This window comes from Natrix helvetica (genome assembly GCF_964273705.1).
Source record: "Natrix helvetica genome assembly, chromosome: Z".
NCBI classification, from domain to species: Eukaryota; Metazoa; Chordata; class Lepidosauria; order Squamata; family Natricidae; genus Natrix; species Natrix helvetica.
Window position 1 is genome coordinate 23,943,018 of NC_138554.1, and position 22,354 is coordinate 23,965,371.

The 22,354-nt window shown below is 44.0% G+C and overlaps 1 long non-coding RNA gene across 1 annotated transcript in view; it reads right to left on the reverse strand.

The window, feature by feature from the left end:
- LOC309381440 overlaps positions 1-15,608 on the reverse strand; it is a 36,665-nt gene extending 21,057 nt beyond the window's left edge. The window contains exon 1 of the long non-coding RNA XR_014173554.1: positions 15,275-15,608. This is a non-coding gene — a long non-coding RNA (uncharacterized lncRNA). The remainder of the gene's footprint in view (positions 1-15,274) is intronic.
- Between the last annotated feature and the right edge of the window lie 6,746 nt (positions 15,609-22,354).

Here is a 22,354-nt window from a genome sequence, read left to right on the forward strand (position 1 = left end):
AAGGTCACAAAAGGTGATCAAATGATCCGGGATCACTGCAACCGTCATAAGTATGAGTCAGTTGCCAAGCATCTGTATTTTGATCATGTGACCATGGGTATGCTGCAATGGTCATAAGTCACTTTTTTCAGAGCTGTTGTAACTTTCAATGGTCACTAAATGAACTGTTATAAGTCGAGAACTACCTGTATTCTGTCACGGGTCTCCCTCCCACCACCTCCCCTTCCTTTCAGCCTCCAGTACCCTATCTAGAATTACCAGCACCTGGTCCAGTCTGCAAAATTCAGATGATCCACTAGATAATAGTAAATAATTTTCTCTGTCTCTTTACTGCCATCTAGAGGTCACCATGTGTTTGCAGTCCTATATATTTAGTGCAGAGGTGGGTTGCTCTCGGTTCGACCCCGCTCGACTGAACCGGTAGTGGAATTCAGGCTTGGGTCGCAGAACCAGCAGTGACCAAGGCCTGCCACACCCCCAAACCGATTATCTCGCTGCCGCTGAGCCGCCACCATTTTGGTTTTTAGTGATTGCACATGCACGAAGAACAATTTACATTGAACAGCTCACGCACACGCAGCATGTGTCTGCCGTGAGGTCAGGTTGCCTACCGGTAGTAAAATCAGCAGCAATCCACCCCTGATTTAATGATATATGTTGTCATTAAATTATATTTGTGCATATGTACAATTGTGTGCAGGTGAATGGAATGGTAGACAAAACTACTGAACATGAACAATAACGATATTCATGGCATTTTGTTATATTGAGTTAGTTTTAATTAAATTGCATCGCATTTCGTTTGTGTCCTGGCCCTGAAAAAAAGACGTGCACATTTTATACTAGAGGGGGGAGGAGGCTGCCAAATTCCCAATTTGTAAACTTTGCTCATGTTTCACTTGCGATTTTAAAAAATTATAGGGATGCTCTCTGCATTCCAGATTTAGCTGCTGTTGTGCTTTGGGAATTGTTCTCTGCATTTTTATCTTCCACAGTTTCCTTATTCAAATATTATCCATGCGGTTTAGCTTATCCTTGCTCTTCATCATTTACCTGGATTTTTAGAAACTTCAGAAGTTGGCAAAATAGATCACGTCTCTAAAATACACATGTTGATAAATGAACCTTCATGCCCTGCAAATGTTTCACCTCTAATTTATTTTATTTTAAAAGAAGGCATCATGAGGTACACAGCTTTTTATCTCACCCGCAGCAGCTGTTGACTGAAATATATGCTTGTCTGCAAAACAAGCTCCCTCCCTAGTTTGATTTTTAAATGAGTGGTTTTTATGCCATCCTGATTTTTAAATTAGCAGATGAAATGAATGAATATTCCATAAGGCAGCCAGCGAAGAGGCTGCAGCCAAGGCTCTGTTTAGATGTAAAGCTAACCTTTCTCTTGCTTAACCATGGTTTATTGAATAAATCAAACTGGTGACTTCGCACTACTCATTAAGTCATAAATCATGTTCCACAAATCACAATGGCTGGTATTACACAACTCACAATCAAACCAGCCACATTAGGGCTTGGCCGGGGTGGGCTTCAAAAATCTCAGCAATGGGTTCTCTGCCCAGTTCCTGGGTGGGCGTGGTCATGGTGGGCGTGGCCTAGCCAGCCTCCTGCACTTTCCGCAGGCTTCGGAGACTTTCCTCAAATCTTTGGGAGGGCAAAAACTGCCTCCCCAGGCTCCTGGGACCCTCCGGAAGCCAGAAATGGGCCTGTTTCTGGCCTCCTGGAACCTCAGGGATATCCATTTCCCCCCTCCCTAAGCCTCCATGAGGGCCTGCACTTATCTTGCATCCAAAATGGACCATGTGGAGACTCCTGGGTGGGGCGGGCGAGGCCAGCCAGGGGTGAGATTTGGAGGTTCTCTGAACCAGCCATAACATTAGCTACGGGTTCTCCCAAACCCGGGCAAACCCATAGCAGCCCACCCCTGGACTGTATGTGAAGCCGGTGTATATCACGTAGTCCTCATTTAGTGACCACAATTGGGATTGGCAGCTCAGTTGTTAAGGGAAGCAGTGGTTAAGTGAAAGTGTGACTGTACTTGGCAATCTTCCTTCAGCTTTGCTTTGCTTTATGGACCTGCAAAGATTGTAAAGGTAAGGACTGATCCCCAAAGTTTTTTTTTTCATCAGTGTCATAACTGTGAATGGTGGCTGTATGCGAACGAAGTTTGATGGAAGGATCTCATAAGTTGAAGGCTTTCTCCAAGCAAAGTCTCACTTAACATCCCAACTGATTTGTTTAACAACTGTGACAAAGGTCATAAAATCAGACACAACTCACTTAAGAATGGAAATTCTGTCCCTATTTGTGGTTATCACTCAAGGACTATCTATTTTGACCAAGCCCTAAAACAGACCTGGGGCTTGAATAACTGTGGGACCAACTCCTCTGTTATGAATCTGACAGGTTACTCAGAAGCAGTGATGAAATTCAAATGTTTTTACTACCGGTTCTGTGGGCGTGGCTTGGTGGGCGTGGCAGGGGAAGGATACAGCAAAATTCCCATTCCCTCCCCACTCTGAGGCCAGCCAGAGGTGGTATTTGCCAGTTCTCCAAACTACTCAAAATTTCTGCTACCGGTTCTCCAGAATCTGTCAGAAGCTGCTGAATTTCACCCCTGCTTAGAAGCTTTTTGAAATTGCCTCTGTTGCCAGAAGCCTGACTACAGGTAGTCCTTGACTTACGACCGCCCAAAATTTCTGTTGCTAACCGAGATGTTTGTTAAGTGAATTTTGCTGCTTTCTGTTACCTTTCTTGCCAAAGTTGTTAAGGGAATCACTGCAATTGTTAAGGTAGTAACACGGTCGTTAAGTGAATCTGGCTTCCCCATTGACTTTGCTTGTCAGAAGTTGCAAAAGGGGATCCCATGAATCCGGGACACTGCAACAGTCATAAATATGAATCAATTGTCAAGGGTCTGGATTTTGATCATGTGACCATGGGGATGCTGCAATGGTTGTAAGTGTAAAAAGCGGTCATAAGTCATTTGTTTTCAGTGCCATTGTAACTTCGAGACGGTCATTAAATGAACTGTTGTAAGTCAAGGACTATCTGTACTAGTATATGCTGTTGTGGGGTGCTCATGCTACTGAATGGGCTTCTGAAAGAGGTGGCCTTGTCCCCTCCTGTTACTTAAATATGGCAAAGGGCCATAATTTTTCACTGTTTTTAAGCTGCAAATGGATGCAGAATTTATTCAGATTTAAATTGTATTGATTTTTAATTTTTTTTTCTTACACTGTATTTTTTAAAACAATTCCAAACCACCTTGAGTATTTTTACAAACAGAAAAGCATGGATGAATTTTATAATAAAAACCTAAATAAATATAAAGGAATGCTGCCTCGTGAAAGATTCATCCTGTACATGGGAATGTACTGCATTAGGGAGAATAGCTCAGCCTGATCGCTGTGCCATTTTTCTATTTGCAGAGTGATTTAAAACACACACATAGAAGCACTGACAGATGTGATTTTCCATTTATAGTCTGGGATGATGCATTTCATTCTAGCATATCATATTGCTTTATATATATATATATATATATATATATATATATATATATATATATATATATATATATATATATATATATATATATATATATATATATATATATATATATATATATATATATATATATATATATCCCATTTGTATCCCATTCGTAAAGGACTCAGCCCACTTTCCCTAAGAATTCAGAAATTAGCTTTCCTTGCACAAAGTCTTTAACAAACCAAAAACTAAAAATAAATAGGAACTTTCTACAGTACTGTTACTTTTGTTCTCTCGTTGTTCAGATAGGAGGGAAAAGTGCATAACTTCTCCATCTGCTCAAGGGAGACTCAAATGGATCGATAGTTTTGCCTTTAACAGTGAGACAGAGTGTCATGTCTAATCACTGCAAGAATTACAGCTCACCCAAGCAGAAATGAGAACCTACTTAAAGTCAGGGCGAGAACAATTTTTTTCCCAACTGAGTATTTTCCATGCAATATTAAAGTTGTTTTAAATACATCGCAGTTCCGTGTATTTTATAAGATTAGAAGAGAGTGTGAGGCTGTATTCTGAACATCCTGTATTTATTGTGTAATTTTATCCCTCTTTTCCTCAAAGGGACTCCAAAGGTGGTGTGTGTGTGTGTGTGTGTGTGTGATATTTTCCCTCCCCTGTGAAGCTTATCTGTGAGGTAAACTGATCCTTGGTGGCTGGAGTGGTGGGTTTGAGTGGGGATTTTTATCTGGTTCTCCCTCATTCTAGTCCAACTTTGAATAAACTGGGATGGTGAGATGAAGGAAGCCTCTGTGTTGAAAGGCAGTTTCCTATCAAATACAGCTAATCCCCACAACTCAGCCCAAAATTCCTGTTGCTAAGAGGGATATTTTGTCCCCTTTTATGACTTTTTTTTTTGCCACAGCTGTTAAGCGAATCACTGCAGTTGTTAATTTGGTAGCAGTTAATTTTGGTAAGTGAAATGGCTTCCTCATTGACTTTGCTTGTCAGAAAGTCGCAAAGGAGGATCACATGACCCCCTTAAGACACTGCAATGGTCATAAATACGAGTCAGTTGCCAAGTGTCTGAATTTTGATCACCTGGCCATGGGGAATGCCGCAACAATTGTAACTGCGAGGACTAATTCTAAGTCACTTTTTTCAGTGCTGTTGTAACTTTGAACGGTCACTAAATGAGCTGTTGTAAGTCAAGGACTACCTGTACTTGTTCTCTGGCTAAGAAAGACATTTTTCCTTCCCCCCCTTCTTATTTTTGCCCTCCCCTCCCAGGAATCTAGCTATGAGGCAGCCATTTGAGATAGCTCAGACAGAAAGCACTAATCATGAGCCCTAACAATACCTTTACAAGTTGTCCTCAACTTACAACCATTTGTTTAGCTATTGTTCAAAGTTACAACTGAGCTGAGAAAAGTGACTTACAACCCTTTGTTGCTGTCTTTGCATTTACAGCCATTGCAGCATCTCAGTTTAATGAAAAGAAGGACTAGGGGAGACATGATAGCAATGTTCCAATATCTCAGGGGATGCCACAGAGAAGAGGGAGTCAAACTATTCTCCAAGGCACCTGAGGGTAGAACAAGAAGCAATGGGTGGAAACTAATCAAGGAGAGAAGCAACTTAGAACTGAGAAGAATTTCCTGACAGTTAGAACAATTAATCAGTGGAACAGCTTGCCTCCAGAAGTTGTGAATGCCCCAACACTGGAAGACTTTAAGAAGATGTTGGATAGCTATTTGTCTGAAACGGTATAGGGTTTCTTGCCTAGGCAGGGGGTTGGACTAGAAGACCTCCAAGGTCCCTTCCAACTCTGTTATTTTATTCTATTCTATTTTCTATTCTATTCTATTTTCTATTCTTTTCTATTTTCTATTCTTTTCTATTTTCTATTCTAGTCTATTTTCTATTCTATTCTATTTTCTATTTCTATTCTATTCACAAGTTTCCCAGCCTGCTGACATCAAGCAAAGTCAATGTGGGAAGCTGGATTCGCTTAATGACTGCACTTAACAGCTGTAGTGATTCCTTTAACAACCTTGGCAAAAAAAGGTAATAAAATCAGACACCACTCACTTAACAACAGCTTATTTAGCAACAGAAGTGCTGGTTGCAATTTTGGTTGTAAGTCAAGGACAACCTGCAAGGTCACCGGAACAGAATCTTGCAAATCTGAAAGTCTCTTCCCCTCCTTTGTGTTGCTGAAAACCAGGGAGAGTCCTTTCTAAGATGCTATTTTGGACTCAGATTTCTCTCATCAGTCTAAGATGCAGCTCTTCCTTCTGTCTCCCAAGATCAAACCCACATATCATTAGACCCTGGAGGCAATTCTGTGAGCTCTTCATCTTAAATTCATTTGGATAAAAATGACAGTTGTAGGAATTGTAGCAAAAGTTGGCAATTCCAACTCCATTTGTGCTGGTTTTAGTGAAGACCAGCTCTTCCATCAGAGGGACAGAGAAACGATCCACTTAGGATCACAACGGAGCACAAAATTTCTTAATTTTGTTAAGTGAGACATTTGCCAAATGAGTTTTGCTCCATTTTATGTCCTTGGTTGCCACAGTTGTTAGGTGAATCCCTGCAGTTGTTAAGTTAACAAACATAGTTGTTAAGTGAATCTGGCTTTCCCATTGACTTTGCTTATCAGAAAGTCACAAAAGGGGATCATATGATCTCCCAGGACATGGCAACCGTCCGAATTTTGATCATGTGGCCAAGTTGGAAAACAGTCATAAGTGACTTTTTTCAGTACTGTTGTAACTTTGAATGAACTAAATGAATTGTTGTAAGTTGGGGACGACCTGTACTTTCCCCCCTTCGATTGCAGTGATTCAAATAGGTTTTTGAAGAGGTCCATAAGGTGAGACATTTGTAACTTTACTTAGCATATTTTTTCTTTCACTTCCCCTGAAAATGGTGCAGGATTTGCAATGCGTAGCAAATCACCCTTATTCTGAGGTGCAGATGTGGTAGAGTTGTAGAATCACTACTGTTTCCTGTTATGAATGTGCCTGTTCCTTTATTAGAAGTGGGGAATGCCACTTGTGGGAATGAATAAAAGGAAGAAAGATAATTTGAATGACTTAGATTTACTAGACTGCTCTGGGGCTTGCAATCTGAAGCCGCAGCCACCTCAATTTGGCTGGGCTGAATTTCCTGAAAGCACAGAAGACATGATTTAATTTCTTCCTCTGCAGTCACCAATGTATTTACTGGGGAATAAAGCTTTATGTGCAGCAGCAACTCCCCCTGCATTTTTCCTCGCAGGCTGCAAGGGGTGTGGAGGGAGAGAGAGCTACTTCCTTCCCAGGCTCCTGTCTTGTTGTATAAATTTATGGAGAGAGAGAGAGAGAGAAAGAGAGAGGGGGAGGGAGGGGGAGAGAGGAAGAGAGGGAGGGAAGGAGAGAGAGAGAGAGGGAGGGAAGGAGAGAGAGGAAGAGAGTGAGGGAAGGAGAGAGGAAGGGAGGGTGGGAGAAAGAGGGGGGGAGGGAGGAAGAGAGAAATATACATCTTGGTCTCTTGAGAAATGGGGTGAGGATGGCCTGGCTATGAGCTAAATGGGAGGTTTCTAGGATGAATCACTCAGAAGTAATTTCCAAGAGTGCTGCTAATGGATTGCAGAACAGGAAAAGGATGAAAAACAATTTTATGGCTGGAACGTTGGCCCAAGCTAAGGCGACCAGCTCAGCAGGATGGCATGTCAGCCCAAGGTTGCAGCTGCATACATCACAAAAAGAAAAGAAAAATCACCTTGAATGGGGGAAATAATCCTCTTAATGGGGGTGTTAGATTGGGTAATGGATAGGCACATACAGGCTTAACGGTAACAACAGCTCTTTATTAAGTACAACAAGTGAGAACAATCCAGCAAGGGTTGAGTCTGACAGCAGCCCTTTTATAGGGAGCGGTCAGACCCTTCAACCAATAGGATTAAGCCTCTGTTTCCGCCGGAACAGAGGACCTTGGTGGAAACCACTGTAGTTAGAGCAAGTATCTAACACCCCTCCCCTCTTGGATGGAACAATCCTACTAGTTACGTAGTCACGCAGGTAGGCGGGCTTTTGGGTAGCTCTGCCTGACCTGCGCAGTTCAGTAGGAGGGGTTTCCTTGGACAGGTCGGATGGACCTGTTTGCTCCGCAGCTCCGCTTGGTGGAAGCTCCTGGAACCTTTCACAGGCCGTGGCTGGAGCTCGCTGCGGGCCTGCAACAAAACCAGATAAGTTTCCCGGTACCCTCGGGCTTGAGCTGGCCGTGGAAGGAGTGAGTGTTTGCTCCGTTTGGGTAGGGCTTTGGCTAACTCGTGCAGTAGGAGAGGCGGTACGGAGTTGGTCAATATGCCTTCTCCAATTCCTACCGTCCTCGAACTCTAGGAGGTAAGAGCGAGGGCCGGTGATGCCTATCACTGTGGCAGGAATCCACAGACTTCCCCCGGCGTAGTTGTGGGCCCTACGGAATCCCCTACGCTAAAAGTCTGAATCTTGCTTGTGGAGTTTGGGGGCGATGAGGCAGAATAATTGGGGTGTAGTCGGTCTAAGTGGGACCTTAGCCGGCAACCCATGAGAAGCTCGGAGGGGGTTCTCCCTGTAGCGGCACTGGGTGTGATGTGCTGAATTAGCAAACGGTGGTCAACCCGTGTTAGCCAACCCCCCGGGCCCATCCTAGATAGGGCCTCTTTTGCAGATCTCACCATTCTCTCCTCCTGACCATTGGAGGCTGGATGGAATGGTGCGACCAGGGCATGCCTGATTCCCTGAGCTGCTAGGAAGGTCTCAAATTGCATGGCCGTGAATTGGAGCCCGTTGTCCGAGACCAAGAGGTCGGGCAGGCCTTGTGTGGAGAAAAGTCTTCGTAGCACCTTGATGACCACTTCTGCCATTGTGGAGGTCATCAGGACTACGTCTAATCATTTCGAGTAGGCATCCATAACTACGAGAAATGTCTGCCATGAACTGGGCCAGCAAAGTCAATGTGCACTCTAGACCATGGTGCTTGAGGTCGCGGGCGCCTCTGGGGGAGCTGGTCTGGATTCCTGGCACATGTGCAGGTAGCCACCCATTCTTCGATCTCCCTGTCCATTTTAGGCCATTACACGTAATTCCTAGCCAAAGACATCATCCTGACAATTTCAGGATGCCCTACGTGTAAAGCCTCTAATACTTCAATGCGCAGTTTGGGTGGAACAACAACCCGCTCCCCCCATAGTAAACAGCCATTTAAAACCGATAATTCCTTGCGTTTGGCAAAATAGATTTTGAAATCAGCCCCAACAGGCCCCTTGGGCCACCCCCTCCATACCCAGTTCAAAATTTGCTTGATGCTGGAGTCCTTTGCAGAGTGACGGGCAGCGTCACTGGATGAGACAGGCCCAGTCTCCAGGCAGTCAATGAGGAGGACTGGCGCCTCGGGGGTAGGGTCAGTGAGAAGTTCAGGCAGTGGGCAGCAGCTGAGAGCGTCATCGTGCCCCAAAGTGGAGCCTGGTTGGTGGATGAGATGGTAGGAGTAGGCAGCTAAGTAGATGGTCCATCTGGTCATGCGGGTGATAATGACACTGGGGTAGGTCGGTCCTAGCCAGTAAGCCCAACAACGGCTTGTGGTCCATAACCAGTTCAAAGTCCCAGCCATATAGATACTCATGGAACCTCTTTATTCCGGCCACTGCAGCCAAAGCCTTACAGTCCAGCAGGCTGTAGTTCCGCTCCGCGGCGGACAAGGTCCTGGAGTAAAATGCAATAGGGGCTTCAGTTCCGTTGGGCATGCTGTGGCTGAGGACGGTGCCGACGGGGAAGTGTCACAGGTCAGCACCAACAGCAGGGTCTAGCTGTACTGTACCAGGAAGGAATCCGCCAACAGGAGTCGTTTTACTGTGGCAAATGCGGCAGCCTCAGCTCTGCCCCAAGACCACTTCATGTTCTTTGCCAGGAGATGCTGTAAGGGCTCAGCAACGGTGGCTTTTTGTTTAAGAAAGACGCTGTAGAAATTAAGGAGCCCGAGGAACGCCTGCAGTTTGGTTTGATTGCGAGGTGTGGGGGCGTCCTGAATTGCTTTGATTTTTTGTGTGGTCGGGTGAATCCCAGAGCCATCGATTAGGTACCCTAGGAATTCAACGCTTGGCACGTTAATTTGGCATTTCTCTTTTTTGAGATGGAGGCCTTTGTCTCTAATTCTAGCCAAAACTGTTCATACACATTTTAAAAGTTGCACCTCGTTTGCAGCCGATACCAAGATGTCGTCGAAATAGGGAATCCTGGAATCCTCTGCAAAACCGTTCCATGACACTTTGGAACAGTCTAGGGGCGATACTAACGCCGAATTGCAGGCGGTGACATTTGAATGCACCCTGTGCATCACAATGGTTTGGACGTCTGCCGTAGCGCCATCTACAGGCAATTGTTGGTATACCTGCACATGTCCAATTTAGTGAAAAATTTTCCTGGGCTAGCGAATGAAGGAGGTCTGTACAATGGGTACAGGGTAAGCGGTTTGTTGTAGCGCTTTATTTATTGTGCACTTGTAGTCTGTGCAGATGCGGACAGACCCCTCAGATTTGACAGGTGTCACTATAGGGGTCTCCCAGCGTGCGTGATCGATCGGCTCTACGATTCCCTGGCCTACAAACTTGTCAATTTCCCTGTCAATTTTGGGGCGGAGAGCAAAAGGTACTCTCCTGGGTTTTAGCCTTATTGGGGCTATGTTGGAGTCCAAACTAAAGGAAATTGGAGCCCCCACATACTTACCCAGACCGGTGCCGAACACATCCTCGAACTCCTTAAAGATGGCTTCAGTGCCGTCATCTTTCAAGGCATTGATACCGGTCACCTCTAGGCCCAGGGCTTGGAACCAATCGAGCCCTAGGAGGCTCTGTAGGTTGCTGCTGACCACTGTCACTGGGAGTTTTCTGCTGAACTGCTTGAACTTCACCTGGAAGGTGCCTTGACCCATGATGGGGACCTGGTTTCCCTGGTAATCTCGTAGGTGGATGTCAGGGGTGCGAAGATGCTGCTTCTTTAGGCTAGGTATAGCCTGCTTTAGGGTAGACTATAGTATGATGGTCAGCGATGACCTGGTATCGATCTCCATCTCACATGGAGAGTCCTCAATGAGGACTGTGACCTTCAGCTTTTTTGGCTGCCTGGTGTGGACTTGGCTGATTGACGTGTGGTAGGTGACTCTATTGTCGCCCTCTGAGCACCGTTGTGGCTTCTGCCAGGCCTCTTGGCTGGTCCTCTGTTGGTGATTTGGTGCACTTCTAGGCTGCAGGCAGTGATAGGGAATTCGCTCTGGCACACCTTTGCGATGTGCCACTTTCGCTCGCAGCACTGGCAGTTTGTGTCGCGGAAACAGCAAGCCAATCTGACATGGTCTGCTCCGCAGCTAGCACAAGGCAGGAATTTGCGTGCCGGCTGGGCCCGGCTACTGCACATGCGGCAGCTGTCATCTTCTTCACCTTCTGAGCTCTCGGGCTCTGCAGCCTCACGATGGCACATCTTGTGGAGCGCTTCGGCGCTACAGAGTTTCAGTAGATTTGACGGCTGATTGTGAGGTTAGATTTAGCGAGTAACCTCCTCTGTAGGTTAATGTCTCGTACGCCGCAAATTATGCAGTCCAGAATCAGCTTGTCCAGATCTCAGAATTCGCAGTATGCTGCGGCCTTGTGGAGGGCTGCAACGTATTCGTTAATTGACTCACTTTCCTTCTGGTTCCTGATGTTAAATTCATGCCGGCGAACGTGCTTTGGCGCATAGTGGATCCTTAACATCTGCTAAGCACGGACCAGGTGACTCATTGTAACGGTGTCGGCTCAGAGAGGTCTTTCACTATCTCAAACACTTCCCGGCCACAGTACCCGAGGAACATGTTCTCCTTGCGGCTTTCAGAAAGGCCCATGAGATCGTTTGCCTTGAGGAAGCAGTCAAATTGTACCATGTACGAGTCCCAGTGCTCGGTGACTGGGTCATACGGAGTTGGTGGGGCGTGCATGGCCATTTTGTGTTCCGAGGGTGTTTTGAGTTTGCCGCTCAAAAATGGCTGCTCGAAGCCGCGCTGAGCTACTGGCTGGATGTACTTGCTGGATTACTACATTCTTTTGGTTCGCCTAGCTGCCTTCCAATTCCATCCTCGTCGCCAGTGTTAGATTGGGTAATGGATAGGCACACAGAGGCTTAACGGTAACAACAGCTGTTTATTAAGTACAACAAGTGAGAACAATCCAGCGAAGGTTGCGTCTGACAGCAGCCTTTTTATAGGGAGCTGTCAGACCCTTCGACCAATAGGATTAAACCTCTGTTCCTGCCGGAACAAAGGACCTTGGTGGAAGCCACTGTAGTTAGAGCAAGTATCTAACAGGGGGATTATTGCAAAAATGTTTTGGCTGGTTAGACTTTGGACTAACCTTGCGAAGTAGATCACTTATTTAGAAACCCCCATAGCAAGGTTTCCTGCCTTAGGTGACTCTTTCTCAACTTTAGCAAATTTAAAGTGCTTGAACTTCAACTCCCAGAATTCCCCAGCCAGCACAGTTAGCTGTGGAATTCTGGGAGTTGAAGTCTACACACCTTCAAAGTTGCTAAGGTTGAAAAACCCTGCCTTAATTGTTAAATATCTAATGCTTTGTGATTTCAAACACAAGGGTACAGCATAGAAAATTCTAGTAAAAAAACAGAGAAAATGCCACCGTGTAAGTGAGAAATTATGAGGATAAGGTTATTTAGTAACAATAACCTCACTTCTTATATTACACCCCCTTTATTTCAATATGACATGGACTCTCTTGTTTAAAAAAATGCTTTTAAAATGGTGTTGGTTATTCAAATCCAGAAAGTAAGAAATCATAACGGTTAGATTCACACACAAGAAACATGGTCAAAAACAAACAAAGCATATTATTACTGTATGCAGTGTGGGAACCCAAATTCTATTCCATAAATGATAGGAACACCAAGACTCAAGATTTCACCTCTTGAAAATTATCTGTTTTTCTAGTCAATATAAGGCAAAAATCCTCTCAAACATGTTTGGCTGAGATACATACTAGGAACATGATGCCATAGCGCCACCTGCTGGCTAGAGTTTCATAATCCATACTTTTGAATTATTGCGATATGAGCAGGCTTGAATTAAAATTTTGCACGAAGGTTGAATTTATTTGTAAAAAGGTAAAGGTAAATGTTCCCTTTGCACATATGTGCTAGTCGTTCCCAACTCTAGGAGGCGGTGCTCATCTCCATTACAAAGCCAAAGAGCCAGCGCTCTCCGAAGACATCTCTGTGGTCATGTGGCCGTCACGACTAATTGCCAAAGGCGCACGGAACGCTGCTACCTTCCCACCAAAGGTGATCCTTATTTTTTCTCCTTGCATTTTTACATGCTTTCGAACTGCTAGGTTGGCAGAAGCTAGGACAAGTTACGGGAGCTCACTCCATTGCACAGCACTAGGGATTCAAACCGCCGAACTGTAGAGTGCTTTTAAAATCATTCTTGAGTCGACAGCACTTTCGGAACAAGTAAAAAGAAATTTGAGGGGTGCATTCTAGCAACTGTGCACCCTATCTCTGTGATGGGCCCAGCCCTCTGGAACGAACTCCCCCCTGACATTAGAACTACTGTTGATCTCCGCTCCTTCCGTAAGAAACTCAAGACCCACCTGTTCCGGCTAGCAGGCCTAGCCTAATCGGAATCTTAAGTACAATCTATTACTGCCCTTCCTGGATGGCTTTTAATATTGTAAATTTTGGGGTTTTAATTTGGTTTTAGACTGTTTTTAACTTGAAATGAGTTTGGGTATGTCACAGACCGTATGTTTATGTCGGTTGTCTAATGTATTGTTGTTCTTGCTTTGTTGTTTTATTTGTACTGTCTGTACACCGCCCCGAGTCCCTGCGGGGAGAGGGGGGCGGTATATAAATTTAATAAAAAACTCAAACTATCCCAAAAGACTTTGTGAACCCCAGAGCTGATAAATCATGACAGAGACAATTCACATGTACCACTATGTCTCCCTGTTCCTTAGTATACATACACCCAGAACACACTGAACAATCTGACCAACGCAGATTGGATCCTACAGCATTGATCCTCAATTCCTGGCCAATGACGGAGATATTGAGGAGATGCTTCAGTTCAGCTCTGCCAGACAGGGCAAATAAATAGGAAATGAATTAGTTCAATAGAGAGGGAACTACATCTAAATTTGAATCTTCCTTGTGCCACTGAGCTTTATTACTTGGACAAAAGTTAAACGAAATATCCAGCTTGTATATTGAAGTGGACAAAATTTTGAGTGCTAGGTGATAAAATGTGGGCATCAGAAAATTAAAAAATGAGGCTCAGGTAAACGCCAACCTTTGCAAAAATTAAAAAAGGTTTAAAACACCAGAGGACTACATATGCTTAATGCCCCCAAAATGACCTCCTGTGGAAGTCTTCAGTAAAATTGGAAGGGACTTTGGAGCTCTTCTGATCCAATCCACTGCTGAAGCAGGAGACCTTATGTCATTCTGGACTAATGGCTTCCTTCTTGAAAACATCCAGTGATTGATCCAGGGGTGGGCTGCTACAGGTTCGCCTGGATTCAGGAGAACTCGTAGCTAACATTATGGCTCAGAGAGCCTCCAAATCCCACCCCTGGCTGCCCATGCCCACCCCTCCCCTCCCCTTCCCGGAGTCTCCACATGGCCCGTTATGGATACAAGGTAAGTGCAGGCCCCGCATGGAGGCTTGGGGAAGGGGAAAACAGGCCTCCCAGAAGGCCTCTGGAGCCTGGGGGAGGTAGTTTTTGCCCTTCTAGAGGCTCGAGGAAAGCTTCCGGAGCCTGAAGACGGTGAAAATGCCCCCGCTGGCCATGGTGCGTGCAGGAGGCCAACTAAGCCACGCCCACGATAGCCACACCCACCCAGCAACCAGGCAGAGAACCTGTTACTGAAATTTTTGAAGCCCATCCCTGGATGGATCCCTTTCACAGTTACTGCTGTTGAGCCAACTACCACTTATTCTATAACCACGTGTTTTGTTTTTCTGAAGGCGTTGAAGAGGACAGGGCCTAAAACAGAACCTTGGGGTGCCTCATGCTTCCCTCCATGTAAATGCAAATTCATTGAGAGCTACATATTCAGTACAGTTTGTCAGCCAGTTATGAATCCATCTGGTAGTGATGCTGTCTATTCTTTCTTTTTCGATCTTATCAAGAAGTAGGTTGTGATCTACTTTGTCAAATGCCTTACTGAAGTACAAGTATGCTATATCCAGAGTATTTCTCTGGTCTGGTAATTTAGTCACTCTGTCAAAGAAATACAATAAGGTTTGTCTGGTATGATCTGTTTTGGCAAACATTTGTTGGCTTCTAGTAATATCGTTGTTTGTTTCTAGGTGTTCTCAGAATCGTTGCTTGGACAGAAGATGAGAAAAACAGGAAGGCCTGTCAAATCCTCAAAGTAGCAGCACTATTTTTCTGCAGATTCCATTCTGCAAAATGATTTTTGCATTCATCCTTTCTGTAGTTTATGTAGATAATCCTGTAGTCTCCGAATCAGATAGATTGTGCTGTAGTATTCAGATACGATGCAGAGACTTATACAGAGCTTAAAACCATCCTTTTTCTTCCTGCATTTGAGTTAATTTTTAAGCCTACATGTCCGATGCATATTTAAACTAGTTTCAGACTTCTCAATGAATAGTCCTGTAGCTCTACTATTAAAGCTAGAAATTAGAAAACCAGAATTTTGTGGAAAGTGCCTGACAGATATGAATTTCTCACCTGATCTCCTGGAGATGATATCATTGTTGGCTACTTCCAAGTCTGATTTTGCATATGGAGACAGCAGAAAAAAATAATTTTAAAAAAAGCATTTGATTGTTGAAAGCTTGTTCAGAATCAGCAGAATCTGGTCCAACATACTGCATTTGTGTTTACACAGGATAGGAATTATTTTTCCCCCTGACTCTGCAAAGACAGCTCTTTGGCCTCATGGTCTGTAGTCACAAATGTGGTCGACCATCTCAATGCAAATCTATGAACATAACCATTGTCCAAACCGAATCTGGTTGCTTATCCAGAGATCCTTCACCTGAGGTCAGACTGATCCTTTAGGAAACCTTTCCAAATAGCTATTGGGAATTAGTTGACCTGCTCTTGGGTAACAGAGTCCCACCTCCTCAATTCCTCAATGATTTCACACTTTGTTCCTTTACTTTGGGCTTGTAAATCATTAATGAATCCAAGGACAGAATGGGAAACAACTCCTGGAAAGGCCCCTATCAGATGTCCTACAACAATTCACTAAGAGCCAAGAGTAAGACTTTTATCAACAGGTATAACAGCTGCCTTCTGCCAAATAGGAATTCTGTGAATTGTAATCCAGCACATATGGAGAGCACCACGCTGTAAAATATCTTTCCAATTATTGCATTACTTAGAACTAACAAGCATTAGGAGACCTTGCCTTTAAATTCTGCTCTTTATCCTGGTTGATTAACTCTTCCAGCTGTTGGTGGTAGAGAAGGTCAAAAATTAAATGCCCACAAATGGTATAGCAAGATCGTTTTATTGGCTTGCAAGGTTGCAAGGCTAAGCAGCCTTGAAATAAGGAATGAGTACTAGATCTTGCCCAATTGCTCTTTGTGTGATAGGAGATGGCTCCCATTTTTTTTCCTAATGACATGTCCATCAAAGCATCGGAATCCTTACATTTTCAGGATGTTTTTCTGCATGGGATTGTGACTTATCAAAACTTGTTCTGGGAAACTGTATTTGCTTATTGCACAGCCTGGGCATGTTGCATTAGATCAGCTCAGCTAATGACCTTCAGATATGCTTGCTATTCCTCCCCTTCTCTTGTGGAGTTCAACAGACTTCCTGAAATCCTTCAGGGCTCTATTCTGCAGACAGTTTCCAGCCGTTGTTCTGTCCTCTATTTATCTAGATTGTATGGACAAGAGTATCTTGGCTTACTGCCTCCGCAGATATGTCAAGCTGACTCCCATCATCCTTTTCCACGCTGGCTGGGAATTGTGAGTGCCTATCAAGGGCAAGAGATTGTAGAAACTAGCGCTCTCAATTTTTTCTACCAATCGTTCTCTTATACGTATTTTTTTCTCATTCATGGTTTCTGTGGCTTCATTGTTCCACCAAACACCCATTTTCATATGTTCAGTGTAACTCCACACACTTAACATAATAACAGAGTTGGAAGAGACTTTGGAGGTCTCTTAGTCCAGGGATTCCAAACCCCTGGTCTGTGAACTGGAATTGGTCTGCAACATGCAGAAACCGGGCCTCACATACATGTGAAGCCCCGTCTGCAGGTTGGAGGCAGCACGTGAAACCAGCCCCCGCCCCCTCTGATCTGGGGAAAAACCTCTCTCCACAGAACCAGTCCATGGTACCCAAACGGTTGGGGGCTGTTGTAGTCCAATACCCTGTTCAGGCAGGAAACCCAATGTCGTTTCAGACAAATGGCTGTCCAATTTCTTCTTTAAAACCTTCAGTGTTAGATCGGCTACAATTTCTGGAGGCAAGTTGTTCTTCTGATTAGTTGTTTTAACTGTCAGGAAATTTTTCCTTAGTTCCAGATTATTTCTCTCCTTGATTAGTTTTCATCCATTGCTTCTTGTCCTGCCTTCAGGTGCTTTGGAGAATAGGTTGACCCCCTCTTCAGTGTCGCAGCCCCTGAGATATTGGAACACTATCATGTTACCCCCTAGTTCTTATTTTCATAAATTAGACATCCTGCAATTGTTCTTCATATGTTTTAGCCTCCAGTGTGGCATTCTTATCATCCTTTTCCAAGCAATTTCAATGCTCTTTCCTTATCTCAGTTTCCATTCATCTGTGGCGAAATTAAGCTATCATCTAGTACCTTTTCATACAGGCGTTGTTCTACTGTTGTAATTCTTCTACTTTATCTCTCTTCTTTTTTTTCTCTTTCCTTCCATTGCTGTTTTTTCTCAAATTTCACCCTTGACAATAGTCCCTTACTAAGGATTTTTCATCCTTGCACCCTTAGTCTTTCATCATAAACAATCAAATTGAGCCTATTTTAGCATTATATGGGTAGTCCTTGATTTATGAACACAACTGGGAGTAAAAATTCCATTGTTAGGCAAGGTGCTTGTTAAGGGATCTGTGCCTTATTTTATACCTTTTTTTTGGCCATGGTTGTTAAATGAATCACTGCAGTTAAGTGAATTGTAGGGTCATTAAGCAAATCCAGCGTCCTCCATTGACTTTGTTCATCAGAAACTGGCTGGGAAGGTCTCAAATAGTAATCAAATGACCCTGGGATCTGCAACATTCATAAATACATTTTGGTTGTACTTAGACTCGGTACTTAGACTTGTATACTGCTTCACAGTACTTTACATCCCTCTCTAAGTGGTTTACAGAGTTAGCATATTGCTCCCAACAATCTGGGTCCTCATTTTACCCATCTCAGAACGACAGAAGGCTGAGTCAACCTTCAGCCTGGTGAGATTTGATCTGCCAAATTGCAGGCAGCTGGCAGGCAGCAGAAGTAGCCTGCAATACTGCACTGTGGCTCACCGTGAATGGTTGTAAGTTGAGGGCTATTTATTCCTTTGCTGTCTATGCAAAAACTTTTTTGTACTCTGGTTTTCACATGGGGGTGGCAGGAGGTATGTTTGGAAAACATCTGTAAAATATTTCTTAATCCAATGCATTCCATAAATTCTGATCTACAACTGTATCTCACCAGCTGCTCTATTGTGGGTGATTTGGATCACAGTCCAAAACCTAAGCAGCAATCTGCTTGCAAAAGGCTAGTGGAAAAGAATGCTTCTTGGGAGTGAGCTGCAATTTATGAAACTTTCCAATCACGCCTCCCATGCTCCTGTATACAGGTAGTCCTCAGCTTGCAACTATTTGTTTAGTCACCGTTGAAAGCTACAATGGCACTGAAAAAAGTTACCATTTTTCATACTTGCAAACATTGGAGGAATGCCACAGTCACATGATTAAAACTCGGATGCTTGGCAATGGGTTCATATCAGGGGTGAAATGCTACCGGTTTGGACCAGTTCGTCCAAACCAGTAGTAAAAAATTGCTACCGATTCAGACAAACCGGTATTTCCGGCGATCAGAGTGACACGTGATTTAAATCTAAATCGCTTGGCACAGCGGAAATCCCCCCCCCCCGCTGTTTGCTTAACTTTGCATGGGCGTTTGGTAGCAGGCTCTGCCCACCCGCCTGGATGTCATCATGTCTGTTTTTGACGCTCTACGCAGGGGCGGAAGATCCTATGCATGCACGGAAGTGGCAGGCACAAACGGACGCATTTGTGAACCAGTAGTGAAGGTAAGTAGATTTCACGCCTGGTTCATATACACTATATTGCCAAAAGTATTCGCTGCCTTTACTCGCATATGAACTTACTGTAAGTGACATCCCATTCCTAATCCATAGGGTTCAATATGACGTCGGTCCACCCTTTGCAGCTATAACAGCTTCAACTCTTCTGGGAAGGCTGTCCACAAGGTTCAGGAGTGTGTTGATGGGAATTTTTGACCATTCTTCCAGAAGCGCATTTATGAGGTTACACTCTGATGTTGGACTAGTTTACGTGGCCTACCACTTCATGGCTGAGTTGCTGTCTTTCCCAAACACTTCCACGTTCTTATAATACAGCTGACAGTTGACTGTGGAATATTTAGGAGTGAGGAAATTTCACGACTGGATTTGTTGCGCAGGTGGCATCCTATCCCAGTTCCACGTTGGAATTCACTGAGCTCCTGAGAGCGACCCATTCTTTCACATATGTCTAGGTACTTGATTTTATACACCTGTGGCCATGGAAGTGATTGGAACACCTGATTCTGATTATTTGGATGGATGAGTGAATACTTTTGGCAATATAGTGTATATGATGGGCTCATATTCATGATGGCTGCGGTGACCCTTTTGAGACCTCCTGACAAGCAAAGTCAAAGGGGAAGCCAGGTTCACTTAACAGCCATATTACTAACTTAACAGTTGCAATGATTCTCTTAACAACTGTGGCAAGAAAGACTGTAAAATCGGGCAAAATTCATTTAACAACTGTCTTCCTTAGCAATATAAATTTTGGGCTCAACTGTGAACGTAAGTGAAGGACTACTTGTATGCAATTTGCAGAGAAGATGCACACACTCATCCTCGACACAACCTTCTCAATTGTAAAGAGTGAGGCATCCAAGTTCCCTTCCAACTCTGTTATTCTCTCTGTTCATTAATTCTGGGGAACTGCAACATCTCCGGGGGTGGGGGTGAGGGGTGGTGGTGAGGTGAACTTTCTCCCATGTGATACAGTCTCAACTCTGCTGTGTTAAAACCCAAACCAGAAAATCGTAGACTCTACGATTCTACAGAGCGCTCAAAACGACCCTCCGAGCAAACCGGAAGTCACTTCCGGTTTGCTCGGAGGATCGTTTTGAGCGCTCCGAAGGCTTCAGGGACTGTCTGGAGGCTTCCCTGACACCTCCAAAGGGCATCCGAGGTGGCAGGGGAGGTTGTTTTCACCCTCCCCAGGCTCCTATAAAGCCTCTGGAGCCTGGGGAGGGCGAAAAATGGCTTTAAAAAAGGGTGAACTCAGCTGGCCAGCGCGCATGTGTGCCCTGACAAATGGCTCTGTGTGCCACCTGTAGCACATGTGCCATAGGTTCGCCATCACTGTCATAGAGGAATGAAGTGAGAAGGATACAAACACTGTCTGTTCAGCTTTCTAGAAATTTACTCTAAACTCTTATTTATAAGGAGCTGGAGGGAAATAAAATCAGGGTTGTCTCTGATAAAAAGGAATATTTAAAGCATATAACATGCCAATTGCGATGAAGAGGATATTCACCCTAATCAAACTCGAGGGAAAATTTAGTAGATTGCAGGGAGTGGGAGACTCAAAACGGTGGTGAGCATCCATCAATGTTGCATTCAGGATGGGGCATTGCTAGCTGCAAGGAGCCAATTTTTGACTGAATCCCAGCAGAAAGTCATAATTTATTATCTTTCCAACTGCAATTAGCAGGCAAGAAGAAGAAAAAAGATGAATTTCTGTCAATTACACTTTTATTTTTCCTCTATTAAAAATTACAAGTTATCTATGTAAATAGTGTCAATAAGGTGTTTTCTTAAAAAAAAAACATATAAAAGTGTGCACGTATAAACTTTGCTTGCTGGGGATAGCTGTCATTTCTTACACATTAGAGGCATCTTCTCCTGTTTTTCTTCTTCTTAGATAAAGCAGCCATTAGCAAGTCCAACTTTTCCAGTGCAAGTATCAATCATTTGGTGTACAGATAGTTAAGGACTTACAACCTTTTGTTCAGCAACGGTTTGAGATTACAATGACACTGAAAAGCATGACTTACAACCTGTCCATAGATTTACAACCTTTGCACCATCCCCACAGCCACGAGATCAGAATTCAGAAGCATGGCGTCCAGCATGTATTTACAATGATCGCACCCTCCCAGGCAGAGGTGATATTCAGCAGGTTCTGACCAGTTCTGGAGAACTGGTAGTAGAAATTTTGAGTAGAGAACTGGTAAATACCACCTCTGACTGGCCCCGCCCTCATCCATTCTCTGCCTCCAGAGTCCCACCTGATTGGGATTTTGCAGTATCCTTCCCCTGGAGTGTGGAGGGAATGTAGATTTTATAGTATCCTTCCCCTGTCATGCCCACCAAGCCACACCCACAGAACAGGTAGTAAAAGTTTTGAATCCCACCACTGCTCTCAGGGTCATGTGATCACAATTTGTGACCTTCTCACAAGCCGACTTCCGATAAGCAAAGTTAATGGGAAGTTGGATTTGCTTAATGATCATATGATTCACTTAAGAACTGCAGGGGTTTGCTTCAAAATCATGGCATAAAAAATTGGGTATGACTTACTTAATAAGTATGTGGCTTAACAATGAAAATGTTGTTCCTAACTGTGGATGTAAGTAGAGGACTACCTGTTTCCAATATTCAGCTGCTTGATGGACCTTTCAGTTTGCTGTGTTTCTATGGAATGAACTTTACAGCTGGTATGTTATAGTGCTACGAGAGGAAAACTTAAGCATGTAGTAAAATAGACACTTTGCAGGTAAAAGGACCAAAGTTCAAACCCTTAGCCAGAGTCAGAAATTCAGTATGATTCTGTTAAAAATAATTTGGACTAAACAATCTGATTCCACTCTCCAATTTAATAAACATACAGTATTGGTCAGCCGTCTCCCACCCATGATTCTTGGTGGCCAACAGTTAAAATCAAATAAAATCAAGGAAAAAAACCAAACAAACATAGAAACAGCATTACACAGAATATTCTCTTGGCACCATCTTCTCTTAATCCAACAATCTGTTCTGGAGCATCGTGTCGTTCCAAGTTTGCAATATTAGCTTTTTGATAAGTAGTGGAATTCCCTGAAAAGCAGGAGGTTGGCAGCCAGTCCAATTGATACTGCTGACGGAGGGGTGTCTGGTGAACACCTGGCAAAATATGTTTGGATGGGTAGGATGGGGACCAGCCAGTATTTTCCAGGGTGACCCAAACTCCTCCCGTAGAAACTCATTGAGCTAACCCAGGGGTCTCCAAACGTGACAACTTTTAGATTTGTGGACTTCAACCCCAGAATTCCTTAGCCAGCCTTGGCTAGCTGGGGAATTCTAGAAGTTGACATCCACACACGTCTTAAAGTTGCCAAGATTAGAGAGCCATGACCTAATCTAGCAGTGGTAATGGTCTGCATAGGAGGGTACCGTCACTTTTTCATGCATCAGAATGGGGAAATTATCAGTGGGTTGATGTAAGTGCCTCCTTTATTATTATGATTCATCGCTGTCAGGCAGATGTTCAGAC